The following is a 21570-nucleotide window of genomic DNA, read 5'->3' on the forward strand; positions in this document are numbered from 1 at the left end:
ACCCATCCAACCACTCAATTATACACTCACACACAGACTCCAGAACTCACCCATTCACCCAATCACTCATTAAAAATTCCACTCACCCACGTTCTCATTCCCAACTCGCTCAATTACCCACTGACCCACCCAAGCACGAAATCATGTATCCACCTCCTTATTCATTGAATTACTCATTCAACCACTCATTCATTCAAACTAACTCACTGACCCGCCCACTCACTCATCAACCCACCTAATCATTTACCAACTTAACCACCCACTTACTCATTAACACATTCACACATCCACCAATCTACACACTGAATTACCCACTCATTTATCCACCTACCACACACCCACCCACTCACCCACCCACTCACCCTCCCACCCACTCACCCACTCACCCACTCACTCTCCCACTCACTTTCCCACTCACTCTCCCACCCACTCACCCACCCACTCATTCAACCACTAATTTACCCACCCACTCACCCACCCACCCACTCACCCACCCACCCACTCTCACTCACCCACTCACGCACCTCCTCACCCACCCACTCACCCAATCACTCAATCATTCAAATACCAAATTACCCACGTACGTATTCACCCACTAATTCAATTACCCACTCAACTACTCACCCACCCACTCACCCACTCAAGTACTCACTCGGTCACCTACTCACCCACTAATTCAATGATTCACCGACTCATTCACTCGCTCACCCACCCACTCACCCATCCATTCACCCACCTACTAACTTACCCACCTACTAACTCACCCACCCGCGTATCCACCCACTCACCCACCCACTCGCCCACTTACTAACTCACCCATCCACTCACCCACCCACCCAATCACCTCCCCATTCACCCACCACTCATTCACCCACTCACCCATCCAACCACTCACTCAAATATCCACTAATTTACCCATTCACTCATCCAACCACTCAATTATCCCCTCACACACAGACTCACGAACTCACCCAATCACTCATTCAAAAATCCACTCACCCACGTTCTCATTCCCCGCTCGCTCAATTCCCCACTGACCCACCCAAGCACCAAATCATGTATCCACCTGCCCATTCATTTAATTACCCATTCAACCACTCATTCATTTAAACTAACTCACTGACCCGCCCACTCACTCATCCACCCACCTAATCATTCACCAACCACCAACTTACTCATTAACACATTCACACATCCACCAATCTACACACTGAATTACCCACTCATCCATCCACCTCCCACACCCCCAGCCACCCACTCATTCACACACCGACCCACTCATTCAATTACCCATCCACCCATTCAACCACCTACCATCCACTTACCCAGGTACCAACTCATCCAATTACCCACACACCGATGCACTCATTCATCCAGCACCTACCCACCCAACTTGCCACTCGATTTTGGTGTACCCAGTTGTACTGTTTGGCGGACAGAGGCAGGGAAACTTAAGATACTCGACCATTTTGGGACCTCCTTTGCCAGTACCAAAATAAACTAATAGGGATTTTCCCCTTTTTTCTGGCAACATTTGACTGCAAGTATTGTGGTTAATGTAAACATGATGCCTTGCAAAAGGTGTCAGTTTTGTTGCCAGAAAAAATGGGAAAACCCCTATTAGTACTCGACCATTTGTTTCAACTGCTGTGCCAGAAGGTGGAACCAGCAATCTCTCTATTGCCAGTGAATTTTACGAGCCATTGCATCACAGCAGCCCCCTCCAGTATTTAATGTTTAACGAGGGTCTCTCTCTCTCTCTCTGCGTGTACATCAGGGTAATATTTAATGAGGTGGTGTGGACGTCTCGCTGCTTCGTGATGGATGTGATGGCAGTGGGAAAGTGGGGCAATGGAACAGCGGGGCATTAGGGCAGAGTAGCACCAGCGCAGTGGAGCAGCGGAGCATAAGGGCATTGAGGCAGTGGGGCAGTGGGGCAGAGGGCATTGGGGCAGCAGGACAGCGGAGCAGCTTGGCAGAGGGGCAGTGGGGCAGTTAGGGGGCGGATGTGTCAGACGAATCGCCTGATTATCTTTTCCCACCACTGCCTGTACACGTTCTGAAGAAAGGCCATTGCCTGAAACTTCTCTCATGACATAGTTGTCATTGTACCGCCGCACACACAGCCGGGACACTGCACACGAGCCAAGGCACATTTAACAAACCCAGGCAGCACTCACAAGCAATGCAAAGTTACATTGTTTCCTCATAAGTTCATGTCATGACGTTAATAATAAAAACAACAATGATAAGTATTACATAATACATTGGATTGATCCTATCTCTGAACAGAGTTAGTCTGTTGGCAGCAGTCATTGTCCAGTCCAGTCCTGGCATCTGCTGCTCAGTTTCCTTCCCCGGCTGCGGTCCCAGTGGCACCGTCTTTCCGGGGAACCGTGTGGTGTGTGTGGTGTGTGTGGTGTGAGTGGTGTGTGTGGTGTGTGTGGTGTGTGTAGTGTGAGTGGTATGAGGGGTGTGAGTGGGTGTGTGTGTGCGGTGTGTGCGGTGTGTGCGGTGTGTCTGGTGTGTGTGGTGTGTGTGGTGTGAGTGGTGTGTGTGGTGTGTGTAGTGTGAGTGGTGTGTGTGGTGTGTGTGGTGTGAGTGGGGTGTGTGGTGTGTGTGGTGTGTATCACGGGGTGGGTGGGTAGATGGTGTGGTGCATGTGGTGATAGCGGTCATGGTAAGCACCGCACCACCTCCATCACCCCAACTGTGCGGTCGACCGGTCGCAACAAAACAGCATCATGCTGCGGAGGAGCGCATGGATCGCGTTCGCCACACGAGCCAGGCCCTTTCGTTCCCGCACTACCACCTCCTCCTGCGTGTAGGTGTGAGTAAGGGTATAGAGGTGTGTGTAGGTGTTTAGGTGTATAGAGGTGTGTAAGTGTATAGAGGTGTGTGTGTAGGTGTGTGTACGTGTATAGAGGTGTGTGTGTAGGTGTTTAGGTGTATAGAGGTGTGTGTGTAAGTGTATAGAGGTGTGTGTGTAGGTGTGTGTACGTGTATAGAGGTGTGTGTGTAGGTGTGAGTAAGGGTATAGAGGTGTGTGTGTGGGTGTTTAGGTGTAGAGAGGTGTGTGTGTAAGTGTATAGAGGTGTGTGTGTAAGTGTATAGAGGTGTGTGTGTAGGTGTGTGTAAGTGTATAGAGGTGTGTGTGTAGGTGTGTGTACGTGTATAGAGGTGTGTGTAGGTGTTTAGGTATATAGAGGTGTGTGTGTAGGTGTTTAGGTGTATAGAGGTGTGTGTAGGTGTAAGTGTATAGAGGTGTGTGTCAGTGTGTGTGAGTGTATAGAGGTGTGTGTAGGTGTGTGTGAGTGTATAGAGGTGTGTGTAGGTGTGTGTGAGTGTATAGAGGTGTGTGTATAGAGGTGTGTGTGTAGATGTGTGTAAGTGTCTAGAGGTGTGTGTGTAGGTGTGTGTGAGTGTATAGAAGTGTGTGTGTGTAGGTGTGTGTGAGTGTATAGAGGTGTGTGTGTGTAAGTGTATATAGGTGTGTGTGAGGTCCTGGGGGAGGGAAAATCTCTCAGCCAGGAAAACATCATGGCACAAAGTGGGGATAACCCTGCTGAGGCTGCGGTGCCTCAAATATTGGAGGAGGTCACCCCCTGTGAGTGGCTGGCTGAGGTGCCATCTGTTGAGGAAGTACTGAAGGCGATCCGGAGTCTGAGACCAGGAAAGGCACCGGGCAGAGATGATCTCCCAAGCGAAATGCTGAGGGAGGGTGGCGCTTGTGCACAGACTGCCCTATATGACATCATAACAACAGTCTGGACCGCTGGACGGGTACCGCAGGATTGGAAGGATGCCTTGCTCGGCACGCTGAGGAGAGGCTTGCAGAACCCCAATGCGGTTTCAGGAAAGGGCGGTCCTGTACAGATGCCATATTTTCTGTCTGTCTGCTACAGCAGAGGTGTAGGGAATTCCAACAAGACCTTCATCTCTGCTTTATTGACCTGGTCAAGGCCTATGATACCATCAGTAGGCCTGGGCTCTGGGTTGTTCTTCGTGCTTTCGGAGTCCCTGACCCTCTGTTCACGATCATTAAGGACCTTCATGATGGTGAGCGGGCCCGGGTAAAACTACGTGGCCGGGAATCAGAGCCTTCCCCTGTACACCTTGTGGTGCGACAGGGATGTCCTCAGGCTCCCACATTATTTAACATCTATTTCGACTGCGTAGTTCGTGAAGCCTTCAATAGCTGTACCGGGGGAATTTCCATTTGGTACAGATATAATGGGAGGCTGATCGACCACGTTATGTATGCCGATGATTTGGTAATAGCTGCTCATTCAGAAGAGGAGTTGGAGACGCTGCTGCTGAAACTGGAGCGTGCCACTAAGAGGTGGGGCCTTACCATCAGCCCCACCAAAACTAAGCACCTGCCTGGGTATTTTGTACCATCAGACACTCCACCCCCACAACTCCCAATCGGTGATGGGGCAGTTGTGGAGAGAGTGGAGAGTTTCCCATACCTGGGCAGTGTGCTTATGACCGGCTCCAGTTTATCAGCAGAGGTCTCACTCCGAATCAGTCGAGCGGCATTATCTTTTCATCGGTTGCGTAACGCTGTGTGGAAGCTACCTCCGCACGAAGCTTCAGGTCTTCTCGGCCACGGTCATTCCCTCCCTTCTCTACGCTTGCGAAACGTGGACCCCCCTAATGGAGCAACTTCGTCGGTTGGAAACATTTAGGCTGGCCTGCCTACGATCCATCCTGGGTTTAACCAGGCTGGATTGTGTAAGGAGCTCACAAATCCTTGAAAGATCTGGGCAAAGTCCCATCGGTGAGCTCCTCCGGCAGGCAAGGCTGCGTTGGCTGGGTCATGTAGCACGCATGCCCAGCTACCGCATGCCTAAAATCGAGGGGGCTAAACGGGCGCGGCGCGGGCTAGAGAAGAGATGGAGTGATGTGGTACAGGAGGACGTGGAGCTGAGTGGACTTGCCGATGACTGGTACCAGCAGTGTCAAGATCGGCCTCAGTGGAGGAGGCTCGTGAAGGACGCTACTGGGCAGTTGGAGGCAGTCGCCCTCCAACAACAACGGAGGGCTGAGGAGCGACGTTCACAACAACGAGCGGAGCGCCGGGTGGCTAAAGCACAGCAAGTTGGTACGGTAGGGGGCCACAGGTGGTGCATCAGCCAGTCATCTCGGTCATCTCGGTCAGTCGACCCGTGGCACCTGCTGGGTCTGCCCTGTGACCTCCTGCCAGCGGGCGTTCGACACTTCACGTGGCCTCAAGGTGCACTTGGCCTGGCACAAGCGTCGTGGTGACGTCACCGCCACTTAGTGGCGAATGGCGGTTGTTGTTGTATAGGTGTGTGTGTGTGTAGGTGTGTAAGTGTGTAGAGGTGTGTGCGTGTAGGTGTGTGGGGAGCGGTAGTGTAGCAGTTAGCGCGCTGCGCTATGAACCTGGCGACCCGGGTTCGATTCCCACTCACGGCTAACACCAGTGACGATTATCTGAACCGGTCCTGGGCCTCCCCTAGGTCGACTCAGCCTTAAATGAGTACCTGGTGCGGTGTGTAAACATCGCCACTGGGGAGACAAAGGCAGTCGGGCGTGGTGCTGGCCACCCACCCCCTCGTGTACCGTTCCGGCCTTCATAGGTGCTCGCTAACAGCACTTGCCTCTACAGGCCATACGGGGGATCTTTGTCTTTGTAAGTGTGTAGGTGTGTGTGAGTGTATAGAGGTGTATAGAGGTGTGTGTAGGTGTGTGTAAGTGTACGGAGGTGTTCGGGTGAGTAACCCTGGCAGCGCAACGCTGCTGGCGTCTCGTGCTGCCGCCTGTACCGCGCCTTGTCCACCAGAGGGCAGCGCCTACCTACGGGTTGTGTGGCGTCAGGGTGAGAAGTGGAGGGTGGGGGAGGGGTCCGGGGGTGGGGGGGGGCTGCTGCTGCAGCGCTCAGCAAGGGGTCGTGCTTGGTGCACCACTGCCAATTCTTTATTGCATCGATCTATCTCATTCTTTGTCTCTGCTTCTATTTCTGCGCCCGAGTATGCACCGCTACTTGTGGTACCCTATCTGTACTCATTGGAGAGCCACGTCCAAACCACTAAATCTTCTTGTTTCTTGTGTGAAGCCCTCTCCAATATTTTATTTTATTTCTGCAAAAGGGCTGCTGCCATGACTGTGGGATGGTTGTCACGATTGACTTCAAATGTCGCGGTTCGATCTCCCAGCCTGGCCTTGAAAACATTGACCAGGATTCTTACAATTCCCTGTTTTGTCCACCCACAGTCCATCGGTGGGTCGCGTGCAGTGGGCTAAATGGCGAGTACTCCCACCTCGTTCAAGACGAATGGTCAGTGTGGAAAAGTTGGCCAAAACATACCCACCGGATCGGCACTCTAGACCTCCCTCTAGTGGAGGTTCTTTCACCAGCAGTTGCATGAGCAAGTAATTGCAGGGCTGCAGCATTAACCTCACGTGTACAACAATAATCTGGTTTACGTGCATTTCAGAACTCCTTGATCCAGACCCCAGCATCCCAGTGGTGCAGGATCAGTGCTCTGCATCGGTGTTACCATTGCGCCGTTGCTCCTCTGCAACCCCGTGCCACCCGTTGCCGCGTGTGACGTCGCTGCGCCCTGTGCACCGCACGTGTCCCCAGCCCCTGCCGCTGCTCCGCCGGGACACCGGCTTGATGCTGACGATGTCTCAGGAGCAGGCCGCCTGCCTCCTGGCCAACGCCTTCTTCTGCACGTTCCCCCGGAGCAACGCCACCGGGACCCGGAGCGAGGACTCTGCCTGCCCCGACATCAACGTCAACAGGTGCAGCAGCAGCAGCCCATCACTGTGGATTACACACCGTACACCGTGTGTCATGCAGTACACACACACAGATGCCATGCTCTCTCTATGTAGAGTATATCTTGCTGTATATGTAGCGTCGGAAATGCAAAGCACACACCACCTGTAGTTGCGGGCACGAGTCTGCAGGGGGTGCCACCGTGAGTTAGAGAGAGAACCGGGACCGTTGAGAGGCCGAGTTCCCCCCCCCCCGATCCCGAGGGGTTGGGGGGTTATTCCAGAGCCACCTTGAAGGTTCCAGAAAGGGGGCGGTACCGGGGGTGGAGAGTCCCCAAGGTGGGTATAAAAGACGGACCCCAGGACGGCCCGAGGCAGTGCTCTGAAGACGAAGACTGAAGACCGGCTAGGCTAGGACCCTGGGACCCCGGGACCCTGGGACCCTGGGACCCCGGGACCCGACGTCCTTTTAAGGGGCGGGGCCGAGCACGGACCAGTGGTTGAGACCCGCACGTTGGCTGGGTCGGGTCAGCATAGCCTCCCCGAGGCCACCCTTAGTCGGAGGACTCAGAGCCCGTAGCCCCAGTGATAGGGCACGTTAGCCCGGAGGCCATACCTCCCCAAGTAGTGGGAGTAAAAGGGGCTTCTGTTATAAGATTTAAATAAACCGTGTTGCCTCTAAGCTACGTCTCCAGTCTCCGTGGGAACCCACTACATATACACAAGAAATGCTGTTCTACACATAACGGCCATGCCACGTTTCAGTTCAAAGTAACGCTGCAGTACGTGCACAGGCTATGCTCCTTTACACATACTCTGTATTATACGGCACACACTTTCATGGTGCTGTCTTCACGGTATATGATGCGTTACACGTAGGCCATGCTGTATTATAAACTCCGTTCAAAGTATCAGTTTATACGTAGCCAATGCCACTGTACAAAGACAAAGATCCCCCCTCATAGCCTTAACAAATTTTTGAGGCAAGTGGTGTTAGTGAGGACCTACAGAGGACGGGCACAGTACACAGGGGAGTGGGTAGCCAACACCACGCATTTGTCTCCCTCGTGGTGATGTGTACCCACTGTATCAGGTACTCATTTGAGGTTGAGTCGATCAAGGGGAGGCCCAGGACCGGTTCAGATATTTCCCACTGTTATACCGGTAGGAACAACAGATTCCACACTGCCCACCAGGGATTATTTGTCTGTCGTGCATGAGGAGGGGAGGGTGGGGGTGGGAGGGGTGGGGCTGGGTGGAGATGGGAGGGTGGGGAGGGGCTGAGGGAGGGGAGGGTGGGGAGGGGCTGGGGGAGGAGGGGAGGGGCTGGGTGGGGGGTGGGGCTGGGTGGGGAGGGGCTGGTCACCCCGTGGTGCCCTTATAAAACTCAACGTTTAACCTACACACTACACTATACACGACACGATACACTACACTTATACAAGTGTAGTGAGTTCTCAGGGAGACAGACGACGTAGTTGAGGCACACTCTTTTATTTAACCAAAAGGCGGTAACAATACTTGAAGGGGTAATGGCCCCTTCACCCGTACTCAATGGGAAACACCCCTAGCACTATCCCCTGACTTCTCCTATTCCCAGTCCTCCGCTATGAGTGCTAGGGGAGGCTATCTGATCCGGCCCTGGTCAAGCACGGATCCCGGCACCCAGCTAACCAGGCCGTGCTCTTACAAGAGCAGCGGTCCTGGAGCTCTTGGGGCCGCGCCACTTGCCCTGCTCGGCCCTGACAAGGACAGCGAGCCAGGGGAGTTCCAGGGCCTATTCTACCGGTCTTCAGTCTTCTCTGGTAAGCGTCTAACACACTGGCCTCGAGCCCTCTGGCTCCCCGCCTTTTATAAGAATCCTCTCCGAGGGGTGGGGCTATGGGGGATCACAACGCCCCCATGCCCCCCCAGGGTTAACCGATGCGGACGTGGATGTAGACACCCGTGTGTAGGTCCAGACACCCTTGTGTTTGTCCGCCTTTCTTCCCGTAACAACCCCTAAATTTGTATTTAGTGTTGAAAAACTGGCAGGATTTTACGTACTTTGTGCTTATATGCTCAGTTATTTTGTGACTTCCTTACATTTTTACACTTTGCACTCATTTTCTTTTGTTTGTTGTTGTAACTTGCTGACCCTGTGCCTCGACTGCATATCTGTGAAAGAAGAGCTTCATAGCTTATCGGATTCCTCTTCATCCAGTCTAAATAATTTATTCTGATTTTGGAAACCAATGCAGGATAAAACGGGGGGGGGGGGGGTAGAACACACTCCACATTCTACACGGAGAAAGTGGCCCAAGTTTGGGCATCAAACCCAGGTCCCTCTGTGAGTTCCAGCCCTGCCGCCTGCAAACGAACACATGTACAGTTCAAACCCCACGTGTACATTCGGTTATATACGGATGTATTTTTATAATTGGTTTCTGGGTGAGGACAAATAATGAAGCAGCCATATCTTTGCCATGTAGCCTTTCATCCAGTGTGATATCTTAAGACTAATGCCCATTTTGTAACCAGACCCACGATGGGCAAAGGTATGCTGCGTTACTGCAGCATCGTTATTAACCTGGTTAATCTATCTCTGCACGATGGTGGGGGGGGGGGGGGAGTGCGATCTCTGCTGTAGCAGGAAGTTGGAACGGTGTCGTGCGCATCTTTTTACAGAGCGGAGCCGGCGCTGCCCCCATCCTCCGCGCTCACCCAGGCCTCTAAATGGCTGACGGTTGTTGTGGAGGAAGAGGAGACTCTGGTGGAGGAGCTGTTGGTGCAGGAGGAGGAGACCCTGGTGGAGGAGCTGGTGGTGCAGGAGGAGGAGACCCTGGTGGAGGAGCTGTTGGTGCAGGAGGAGGAGACCCTGGTGGAGGAGCTGTTGGTGCAGGAGGAGGAGACCCTGGTGGAGGAGCTGTTGGTGCAGGAGGAGGAGACCCTGGTGGAAGAACTGGTGGTGCAGGAGGAGGAGACCCTGGTGGAGGAGCTGGTGGTGCAGGAGGAGGAGACCCTGGTGGAGGAGCTGGTGGTGCAGGAGGAGGAGACCCTGGTGGAGGAGCTGTTGGTGCAGGAGGAGGAGACCCTGGTGGAGGAGCTGTTGGTGCAGGAGGAGGAGACCCTGGTGGAGGAGCTGGTGGTGCAGGAGGAGGAGATCCTGGTGGAGGAGCTGGTGGTGCAGGAGGAGGAGACCCTGGTGGAAGAGCTGGTGGTGCAGGAGGAGGAGACCCTGGTGGAAGAGCTGGTGGTGCAGGAGGAGGAGACTCCTGGGGTTGGAGGAGACCTGGTGGAGGAGCTGGTGGTGCAGGAGGAGGAGACCCTGGTGGAGGAGCTGGTGGTGCAGGAGGAGGAGACCCTGGTGGAGGAGCTGGTGGTGCAGGAGGAGGAGACCCTGGTGGAGGAGCTGGTGGTGCAGGAGGAGGAGACCCTGGTGGAGGAGCTGGTGGTGCAGGAGGAGGAGACCCTGGTGGAGGAGCTGGTGGTGCAGGAAGAAGAGATGAGGGGGGAGACAGAGGAGGTATGGACGAAGGAGCAGGAGGAGGAGATGGTGGTGCAGATGGAGGAGACATTGGTGGAGAAGGAGATGACAAGGAAAGAGGATCAGGTGATAGTGATGCAGGAAGAGAAGAGGAAGCGAGGGAGTCTGGCCCGCATAGGGAGAACCATCCGTTCACTCCTCCGACGCATGCTGCTGTGTGGTGGCCGGTCCACCACACAGTAGAGGTGGTGGTGGTGGTCACGGATCGTTGTGAACCACAACCACTACCACCATACCCACCACACACACCCTGCACCCATTCACCCCCCTGTGATACCCACCACCCAACGCACACCACACACACATTGCACCCACCCACCCCATGATCCCACCCCCACCACATTCCACACAAAGGGTTAGGGGTTTAGAGGGTTAGGGATTTATAAAGTTAAGGGTTTAGAGGTTTTGGGTTATTTCAGGGATAAGGGGTTTAGAGGTTTAGGGATTTCGAGGGTTATAGGGTTTAGGGGTTGAGGGGATTCGAGAGTTAGGGGTTTAGAGGGTTGGGGTTTAGAGGGTTAGGTGTTTAGAGGATAAGTCTATTTGGGGTAAAGGGTTTTAGAGGGTTAGGGTTTTCAGGGTAAAGGGGTTTAAGGGTAAAGGAGTTTAGAGGTTAAAGGGGTTTAGAGGGTTAGGAGTTTATAGGGTTTTGGGTTTACAGTGAGGGAGAAAAGTATTTGATCCCCTGCTGATTTTGTACGTTTGCCCACTGACAAAGAAATGATCAGTCTATAATTTTAATGGTAGGTTTATTTGAACAGTGAAAGACAGAATAACAACAAAATCCAGAAAAACGCACGTCAAAAATGTTATAACTTGATTTGCATTTTAATGAGGGAAATAAGTATTTGACCCCCTCTCAATCAGAAAGATTTCTGGCTCCCAGGTGTCTTTTATACAGGTAACGAGCTGAGATTAGGAGCACACTCTTAAAGGGAGTGCTCCTAATCTCGGCTTGTTACCTGTATAAAAGACACCTGTTCACAGAAGAGTTTTAGAAGGTTATGGGTTTAGAGGTTTTGATGTTTAGGGGATTAGGGGTTTATAAGGTGAGGGGTTTAGTGGGTTACGGTTTTACAGGTTTAGGGGTTTCGACGGTTTGGGGTTTATAAGGTTAAGGGTTTAGGCAGTTAAGAGTGTTGGGGGTTTATGGGTTGCCGTTTTATAGGGTGAGGTGTTTAGACGGTTGGGGTCTTAAGGGGAAAGTCCTTCAGAGGATTTGGTGTTTAGAGGGTTAGAGTTTAGAACGTTTTGAGTTTAGAGGGTTTAGAGAGTTACGTGTTTAGAGGTTTATGGGTTTTAGAGGGTTAGGGGTTTAGAGAGTTACGTGTTTAGAGGTTTTTGTGTTTCGATTGTTGGATGTTGAATGGTTTAGATGGTTAGTAGTTGAGGTTATAAGGGTATGTGTTTAGGGGTTTAGAGGTATCGGGGTTTCAAGGGTTAGTGATTTACAGTGTTACGGGTTTAGTGGTTTGAGAGTTGAGGGTTTAACACGTAGACTTTCACAACTAATATTGTCCATAATAAAGGTTTTTTTTGGTTTAGTCTCCAACACTAAATGGCACTTTTTGTTGATGTGACAAATTTTACTAATTGGCTGTTTCAGGTGGTGGTTGGTTTAACGACACGTTTATATTTACATAATCTAACAAAAAAAAACCTTTATGGGTTTAGAGGGTTCCGGGTGTAGTGGATTATGTGTTTAGAGGGTTAGCATTTTAGGGGCATAGGTGTTTTAAGGGTTAGGTGTCGAGAGGGTTCGTTCTTTAGAGGGTTGGGGTTTAAATGTGTTGGGATTAGGTTACAGATTTAGGGTTTTAGAACGTTAGGGGTTTGAGGGTTAGGGTTTTAGAGGTTGAGGATTTAGGAGGTTATGAGTTCAGAGGGTTAGGGGTCTAGAGGGTTAGTTCTTTAGAGGGTAGTGGTTTAGATTGGTTGGTATTTAGAATGTTAAGGATTTAGGGTTTTAGAAGGTTAGGGTTTCAAGGTTTAGAGGGTTAGGGATTCAGAGGGTTTCGAAGTTTTGGTTTTTAATGGCTTAGACGGTTAGGGTTAAAAGAATAAGGGGTTTAGAGAGTGAGGGTTTTGGTGGGTTAGGGTTTTAAGGGTAAAGGGGTTGAGGGTTAGGGGTATAGGAATTTAGAGGGTTAGGGGTTGAGATGGTTAGTGTTTTGGTGGTTTAGAGTTTAAGCTTTTAGAGGGCGAGGGGTTTAAAGATTAGGGTTGTAAGGGTAAATGGGTTGAGAGGGTTAGCGGTTTAGATGGTTATGGATTTAGATAGTTAGGGGTTTAGAGGGTTTTAATTGTTCGAGGTTTAGTGGTTAAGGTCTCTGTGCGAGTCCAACATGTTTGTATGAGTCTATGGTAAGATAAAAAGAGTTCAGTTTAATTTGTATATTTCGAAACAATTTGTTTACCTTTCCTGTGATGTTTTTGTATCGTATTTTTGTTATTTTCTGACCCACAAGATTGGACGTCTGTGAAAACAGATCGTTATAGCTCATCAGATGCATCCAGTATAAATAAATATTCAAATTCTAATTCTATTGACCTCTGTGCGAATCTATAGATTTCTGTGTGAGTTTTTGGGCCTTTGAGTGTATGGATCTCTGTGTGAGGCTATGGGTCTCTGTGAGTATGGGGTCTCTGTGTGAGTCTGAGTGTCTGTAGGAATGTATGGGTCTCTGTTGGGGTCTATGGGTTTCTGGGTATGGTTGTTTGTGCGAGTCTTACATGCACAAATTTAACTTAAAATGGCCATTGAGGGTTGCGGAATCCAAGTTGAATATTAAGTTCCCTGCAGTGCAAGCCAGCTCTCTAGTCGTGTCAAACAGCCCCTTTAATTCTTTATAATAATAAAATAGACTTAGTCCAGGAAATCCACACTGAGTCACAGTCAGGTCCTGAATTGTTTTTTTACATTTCCGACGAATGAATGATGAGTTCTTACACAAGTGGAGGGGGGGAATTCGAGAGACTTGCACCGTTGTTTCAACTGCCATAGAAACAAACTGGTGACCTTAGGATCATCGCAAATCCAGTGTGCTAACCATTACACTGTGGCAAATCACCCACACGCTCACTCACCGAGCTACACACATTCACTCAGGACCGCAGCTCACAACACTTCTCTTTCTGCTTCTTCTCTTTTACTGACCCCATGCATAAAACATCAAGGTGCCTTACAATGGGGGGGGGGGGGGGGGGGTAAGAAGTGGCTAAGTTAAAATTCGAGATGCTTTCTTAAAAGATAAATATTTTTAGGGGGGACCTGAAGGCCCAAACTGAACTAGACTCCCTGACCAACTTTGACAAAGAGTTCCAAAGTCCAATGGCCACCAAAGCAAAATCCCGGTCGCCCATGGACCACTTTGAGCTTTCTTCTCGCGATACAGAGATCTAAATCAGCGATTCTGATGATGCAATTTACATGAAAGTGACGCTTCACAGTGGACGTTATAATTCCCGCTGATGGCATTACTACTATAATAGCCCAGAAATGTGTGTAATGCACGTGACGTCACTCCACATACCCCCTCCCCCGTCATTAATAATAAAATAATCATGAGCGGGTGGATTTTTACACTCACGCGGAAGGCCGAGTGGAAAGATAGTTTTTTCGCAAAGTTGCTTCAAATATGACGTTTCTTTACAGAAAGTAAAAAATAAATATACGCAGCAGTGCTACATCCGTACGTGACGTCACTGCAAAAGAGACACCCCCCCCTCATTCATAATCATGAGCGGGTGGATTTTTACATTCCCGCAGGTTGATTGGAAATAATTTGTTTTACGCAAATTAACTTTAAATTTGACGTTTCTTTATTGAAATGTAATCAAATCAATATTTCTACGCAGCAACAAAGTGTATTTGGTGTCTTTATTTATTTCTTCAGCACTTGAAACAAAAGGTAAGTCTAATTTTTGCTTCTAAATTATTATAAAAGTAGCCTATAGCCCGTCCAAGGACGGGTGTATTGCAGTTAATCTGAAATATTCAATCGAAAATAAAGACCCGCTCATGATTATTAATGAGGGGGTGGGGCCAGGGTCCACATGAGTGACATCATCATTCCATGATCATTGATGAAGGGGGGGAGCTCCATGTGGAGTGACGGAATCCGCTCATGATTATTGATCAGGGGGGGGAACTCCATGTGGAATGACATCATCCACTCTTGATTATTAATGAGGGGGTGGGTGGCGTGGTCCACATCAGTGACGTCATCCGCTCATGATTATTAATTAGGGTGTTTGTGTCCCGCGCGTGACGTCACTCCACATGCCGCACCCCCGTCATTAAGGTAGAGCAGAATTATTATTTGTTGCAAATTCGCTTTAAGTTTCACGTTTCTTTATTTAAAATGAATCTAATAAATAATTCTACGCGGCAACAAATTGGATTTGGGGTCTATATTTTTTCCTAAGATAAGTCTAATTTATGCTTCTACATTTTGGTTACATAGACATTTCTCGGTGATTTTCCAGATATTGTATTGCAATCCAATTTATTTGCACCCCAGCGACCGAAAGCAGAAAATAATAAAGTATCAGAGCAGTGAATTAGAACAAATTGAAGGTCAGCTATATACAGTGCTACAGTGAAATGCAGTGAAGTGTTTTATGACATAATTTCGTGCAAGATTCACTGCCATTCAATTAACACAAAATACAATTATACTCTGCTAATTTTTTTCGTAAATATTACAGCTTCCGTCCTAGGATGGGCAAAGAAGCTAGTTTGATAAGAGTAGGCCAATGTGTGTTGCTGTCACGGTTCAAATTTTCCAAATTCACAAATGACCGACAAATTCCTCAATTGGCATTCCACAAAGCAACATCACAACATGTAGCTACTGCAGACTACTGTATGTGCTGTACTGCGCCTTCGTGATAGCCTTGCGCTGTAAGCCTTGCGATTTTACACCTCCCCCTTTTATATCGTTTAGAAAATACGTTGTCACTTCATTATCAACACCACCGCTACCCGACTAGCATTGCCTCAACCCACACTCATGTCGCTGACAGCATCGTCTGCCCTTTCTCGTAACTGTCGCCTCTCAACCTTCACCTCCACCTAACCCTGTACACAAACTACTTTGCATCGCGCATAAAGAAATGTTCTGTACTATGGAGTACAATATAGTAATTACGCATGATATTTTAGTGATTTTATTTTCATAATGTACTGCTAATAATGTTTTAACGTTTACTGCCGAAACTAGTATTGAGTGTAGTATTTTTAGTAATTGAATGTAATGTTGCGGATACGTCTAGGATGAAGATGCACGCATTAACACGGCTTCAGCATTGTTTAGTCCTCGTGGCAAAATTGCGTTGATTTACGTCGTTTCGGTATTCGTTGTCGCACATTTAAGAAAAGCATCCCTGACATAAACCGGGGTATTACTGTCAACTAAATTATTATTATTCAAGACTTACCACCTCACGTGTAGGTCGTCGCGATCGCATGCTAGATGCTTGCACATTTGCCTGTTTCTCATTACGAACGTGTCCCAAGGCCTTGTTCAGATCACCTTGAGTGTGGGCCAAGGCAACTGCGTGCACGGACAGTGACCCACACTCGGCGCGGAGACGTGCCACCACCCCACGCACCTCGCGGCTGTACAGGTACATGTGGCGCACACTCACATTCACCTCCACCTGTCAGGAGGACAGAAACAAGAGTTAGGGACAAGGACATTTTTATTATTGTTACACTTCCTGACCCAGAAAATCCTAAGTCTCAAGAATATTTTTAACGAGGGTCATGCCATTTTTTTGGCAGCAGGAGGGGATGATGATTGCATGTGTCATCCGAATTCAGTAATTTTGCAAGTAATTTCCAGCATTGGGATAGATGAGCAATACATGTTCAATTGGAAGGGGTTTTTTATTTTATGGGAGGAAATCCATGTGTAGTGAGTCCAACTGAGTTGCAGAAGTTCTTCTTCAGAGGCAACACAGTGCATCGCACGCCGTGCTCTGCTAGAGCCGGCATCACTCTGCAACACACACGATGCTGTCTGGCACCATACAGTTACATCCCCAATGTCACTCACTACACATGTGTAGAGTAGTATGACGACATGACATCATGAGCGCTGTGAGGCGCAATGACGTCATGTCACGGGAAATACTTAAGGGGGACCCCGTGGCGAAAGCGGGGTCGTTGTGGGAGCCCGGGATGGTGAGCGTCTTAAGGTCTCTCCTGCTCGTGACCGGACGGTGTTGGCTGACCCCCCGTCCGGGTTCTACGAGTAGGAGAGCCGAAGATACAGCCAGGGGTAGGGCTCAGAGAAGTCTGCAAGAGCCGGTTAAGATTACGTGGGGTGCTGCTCTCCTCGGTCGGGTGGTGTTGGATAAGCCCCCATCCCAACTCGAGTGAGAGGCCAAGAGATAGCCCAGGCTAGGAATAGATAGAGCCTGACGTCCGCGTCAAGGACTGAGTGTAGGGACACCTACCTCTGGTGTGTTGTGTTACCTCTGTGTTAATAAACTGGCGCAAGCCCTTACTAAGAGTTCAGTCTACGAGTCGTCCATGTACAGCAGGTGGAGAACATACACACTCCTCAATTAAGCCCACAAATCAACTATGCATCATAACGCTGGCCGTGGAAACCTAAGTTTATGAATAAAATAATTGACGTGGCTCAGCGGTAGTGCATTTGCCACTTGTTGCAGAGGTTTGCGGTTCTATTCCGACAGGCCGTCCTGGTTAATACTAAGATGTACGAGCCGTAAAATAAACGCCATCGGCTTCACAGGGGACATCGAATATCCCGTTTAACATGTAGGCTTTCACGACGAATATCATCCATAAGAGGTTTGTTTTGTTAGATCGTGTAAATATATGTGTCGTTAAAATCCACCACCACCCGACACAGCCAACTAGTAAGGGTTGTAATGTAAACAGAACATGCCAATTTGTCACTAGTACAGCACACTGGTGTGTTGGAGAGCCAAGCCACAACATTTACAATCTGAGTACGATGTTTTGCCAGTATTACAACTAGCTTCATCAGGCGACAGACAGATTTGTGGAGAAGTCCACCTGTTTTGTTCCTTATATAGAGGCGTAGATGTGGTGACCACACTTCACGCTCTTGCGTAAAGTGGAGGGGGGGCGATTAATGAGTCAACGTACATTATGCATGTGCATTATACGAGCCCTTTAATCTTGTCCTTCCAGTCCATTGTGTGTATTAAAATAGCCGTATCAATGACAATACTATATTCTATCAAAAAAAATAAAATATATATTTTGAAACAATCTTTTTTATATGTTATGTTTCGGCTTGGGTCTAATTGTCAACGCTCAACTTACGTAGGCTGTAATTGACCACGGTCCCTTACATTATGGCAAGCCTCGGGGCCACTTCCTGGAGTTGTGGAGTTCTGCCATTACTCATACGGTACATTTCATTAAAGCGTGTTTAAAAAAAAGTATTTTAAAATATTACTTATTCAAAAGAAGTTTTAGCATCTGTATTATTAGTGCTGTTACCAATACCTCAATGAAGCCCTCATATATTGCTCATACATGTGCAATAATACAGGTCGACGACAAGCGACTGTGTTCATTCAGACGCTGTCTCCCCGACAGACCTGTTCTTCACCTGAGGACGGCTGCTTGCGTTGTGGCCGAAACGTCGTGAAAATTGTATTTTATTATGTTTTATTTTTATTATTTTATTATTTCCCTTCTACGTGACTTTACCGAAAGAACCAAAAAAGAAGCGACTGTGTCTCCGTCTGTTTATTTCTTCGTTATATGGACAGCTCGCGTTCCGCTCTCTCGGACGTTCCGCGGCGCGTCGCGTGAGCTGGCGTCCCACTTCCCCGCTCCCGCGCACCGCTGGCAGACGGCGCGCTGGGAGCCGTCTCCGCGTCGCCACGTGGCCGATGGCTCACGGAGACCCGCGACGTGGTCCAGCTTCCAGCTCTCACCAACTGACCTCGAGCCCCTTCCGGCTCTCCATTATATCCCCTTCCCGCGTCACCCAGACTCTGCCCTTCACCACACCCCTTGAGAACTTTCCAGATAATACCACCCCCTAGCGCCCGCGGGGTCCACCCTTGAACCCTTCCCCCGATGGCTCGTGTCGCCTGGATGAGTTAGGGGCTGGGGCGGCGAAGCCCCAGCCTACGCTCGCATTACACATGTAAGAATTAAAGCTGTTGGGAATGCATCCCCATATATACAATTGTCTAATGAACTCCTTTATGCGCCGATTTGATTAGTGGCCACTTCTCCAGCATACACATTTTGAGCTGCTAAGCAAGGTCTGCCTGTACAATAATTTTCACTATTATTATTCAAGCACACAAATACCTCTCTAGACGTGGGCAGCATGGCTCGACCTCTGGTCTTGCTCCGTGAATTGCCGGCATTCTCGCAGACGCCCCATGCCTCACTGCATGCAGCTAAAGACATGGCTGTACTCTCCAATTGCTGTCAAATGAGAAGAGAGTTTAAGACACCATGAAGCACTTTTCTTGACACTGCAACACCACCACACCATCTTGACTAGTTTTACTACCGTGTCAATGACCACATATGCCAATGCAATTTATATACAGTGAGGGAACAAAGTATTTGATCCCCTGCTGATTTTGTATGTTTGCCCACTGACAAAGAAATTATCAGTCTATAATTTTAATGGTAGGTTTATTTGAACAGTGAGAGACAGAATAACAACAACAAAATCCAGAAAAAACGCATGTCAAAAATTTTATAAATTGATTTGCATTTCAATGAGGGAAATAAGTATTTGACCCCCTCTCAATCAGAAAGATTTCTGGATCCCAGGTGTCTTTTATATAGGTAACAAGCTGAGATTAGGAGCACACTCTTAAAGGGAGTGCTCCTAATCTGAGCTTGTTACCTGTATAAAAGACACCTGTTCACAGAAGCAATCAATCAATCAGATTCCAAACTCTCCACCATGGCCAAGACCAAAGAGCTCTCCAAGAATGTCAGGGACAAGATTGTAGACCTACACAAGGCTGGAATGGGCTACAAGTCCATCGCCAAGCAGCTTGGTGAGAAGGTGACAACAGTTGGTGCGATTATTCGCAAATGTAAGAAACACAAAAGAACTGTCAATCTCCCTCGGCCTGGGGCTCCATGCAAATCTCACCTCGTGGAGTTGCAATGATCATGAGAACGGTGAGGAATCCGCCCAGAAATACACGGGAGAATCTTGTCAATTATCTCAAGGCAACTGGGACCATAGACACCAAGAAAACAGTTGGTAACACAGTACGCCGTAAAGGACTGAAATCCTGCAGCGCCCGCAAGATCCCTCTGCTCAAGAAAGCACATATACATGCCCGTCTGAAGTTTGTCAATGATTCAGAGGACAACTGGGTGAAAGTGTTGTGGTCAGATGAGACCAAAATGGAGCTCTTTGGCATCAACTCAACTCCTGTGTTTGGAGGAGGAGGAATGCTGCCTATGACCCCAAGAACACCATCCCCACCGTCAAACATGGAGGTGGAAACATTATGCTTTGGGGGTGTTTTTCTGCTAAGGGGACAGGACAACTTCACCGCATCAAAGGGACGATGGACGGGGCCATGTACCGTCAAATCTTGGGTGAAAACCTCCTTCCCTCAGCCAGGGCATTGAAAATGGGTCGTGGATGGGTATTCCAGCATGACAATGACCCAAAACACACGGCCAAGGTAACAAAGGAGTGGCTCAAGAAGAAGCACATTCAGGTCCTGGAGTGGCCTAGTCAGTCTCCAGACCTTAATCCAATAGAAAATCTGTGGAGGGAGCTGAAGGTTCGAGTTGCCAAACGTCAGCCTCGAAACCTTAATGACTTGGAGAAGATCTGCAAAGAGGAGTGGGACAAAATCCCTCCTGAGATGTGTGCAAACCTGGTGGTCAACTACAAGAAACGTCTGACCTCTGTGATTGCCAACAAGGGTTTTGCCACCAAGTACTAAGTCATGTTTTTCAGAGGGGTCAAATACTTATTTCCCTCGTTGAAATGCAAATCAATTTATAAAATTGTTGACATGCGTTTTTTCTGGATTTTGTTGTTGTTATTCTGTCTCTCACTGTTCAAATAAACCTACCATAAAATTATAGACTGATCATTTCTTTGTCAGTGGGCAAACGTACAAAATCAGCAGGGGATCAAATACTTTTTTCCCTCACTGTATGTAAAACTGCTCAATTATTTACAACTAGCCTTTAGCCCGTCCAAGGACGGGTGTATTGCAGTTAATCTGAAACTTGCAAGCAAAAAGCAGACCGCGACGTGATATTCATTGCATTAATGCGTGTGCAATTTGTAAGGGCGCAGTGACACAGACCTATTTCATTTTAAGGTTATAATCCCTTGTTCATCATGACGTCCTTTTTACTTTGATGTCTCAATAGCATTACGGAGATTGCTTGACTTGAGGGTTTTGCCTTTGTAGTGAGGTTTGTAAGTTAACGCTGAGGAGGGGGGAGGAGGCACCTCGGCCCCCCATGTGGAGTGACGTCAGCCGCTAATTATTATGAATGGGGGGAGGTGTCCATTTGGAGGACGTCACCTTATGATTATTAATTAGGGGGGCTGTTCGATGTGGAGTGAGTGAGTCCAGAGGTGTGGACTCGAGTCATGTGACTTGGACTCGAGTCAGACTCGAGTCATGAATTTGATGACTTCAGACTCGACTCGACAAAATGTACAAAGACTTGCAATTCGACTTGGACTTTAACATCAATGACTCGTGACTTCACTTGGACTTGCGCCTTTTGACTCGAGAAGACTTGCTACTTCCCATGAAAACTGGGGGAAAAAATGTTCACACGGCCGCGCCGCTCTCAGTTTATCTGCATTTGTGAAAAAAATGTGCACCACCTGTATGCATGCAGAGAGCACGCGCGCTGCCTGCACGACATCCAATCACTGTAGTCCCACGTTGTTTTGATTGGACAGCATCTAAGCAGGCACATTGCAAGACAACCAATGAAGCGCAACAAGCAACAATGCGCCAGTTGGCAAAATGATACCGAAGATAGTTTCGTTTGGCTATAAAAATTACGATGTAGTCGACAAAAAACGAGTTGCAATTTGCAAAACATGCGGGTCGAAGATTACAGACGGTGCTGCCACAACGTCTAACTTTGTTCGACACCTAAAGTTGCACAAAGAAAGGTAAGTTTTGAACGAATGCTAAGCACCTTATCGGATGTACCGTAACTTACTAGCTGCTGCATATTTACTGTATCAACGAGACAGTAAACGCACGTCTCCCTTGCTGGTTAATGCTTACAAAAATAGGGATTT

General features: G+C 48.7%; 2 long non-coding RNA genes across 4 annotated transcripts; both read right to left on the reverse strand.

Moving 5' to 3' along the window:
- Window positions 1–2183: 2183 nt before the first annotated feature.
- On the reverse strand, window positions 2184–9996 carry LOC133349293 (uncharacterized). 2 transcript variants are annotated; one of them, XR_009755928.1, is made up of 2 exons: window positions 9454–9996; window positions 2184–6796 (listed from the first exon to the last, which is right to left on the reverse strand). It is a non-coding gene; the product is annotated as an uncharacterized LOC133349293 (long non-coding RNA). The 2 variants fall into 2 exon arrangements; XR_009755929.1 differs by lacking the exon at window positions 9454–9996 and adding an exon at window positions 6917–8071.
- Window positions 9997–11008: 1012 nt separating this feature from the next.
- Window positions 11009–21224, reverse strand: LOC133349291 (uncharacterized). Of its 2 annotated transcripts, none has more exons than XR_009755926.1 (3): window positions 21142–21224; window positions 18612–18731; window positions 11009–15940 (listed from the first exon to the last, which is right to left on the reverse strand). It is a non-coding gene; the product is annotated as an uncharacterized LOC133349291 (long non-coding RNA). The 2 variants fall into 2 exon arrangements; XR_009755925.1 differs by lacking the exon at window positions 21142–21224 and adding an exon at window positions 19420–19877.
- Window positions 21225–21570: the final 346 nt, after the last annotated feature.

This window comes from Lethenteron reissneri, chromosome 29 (genome assembly GCF_015708825.2).
Source record: "Lethenteron reissneri isolate LAM-NWPU_2019-01 chromosome 29, ASM1570882v1, whole genome shotgun sequence".
In the NCBI taxonomy this organism is placed as follows: Eukaryota; Metazoa; Chordata; class Hyperoartia; order Petromyzontiformes; family Petromyzontidae; genus Lethenteron; species Lethenteron reissneri.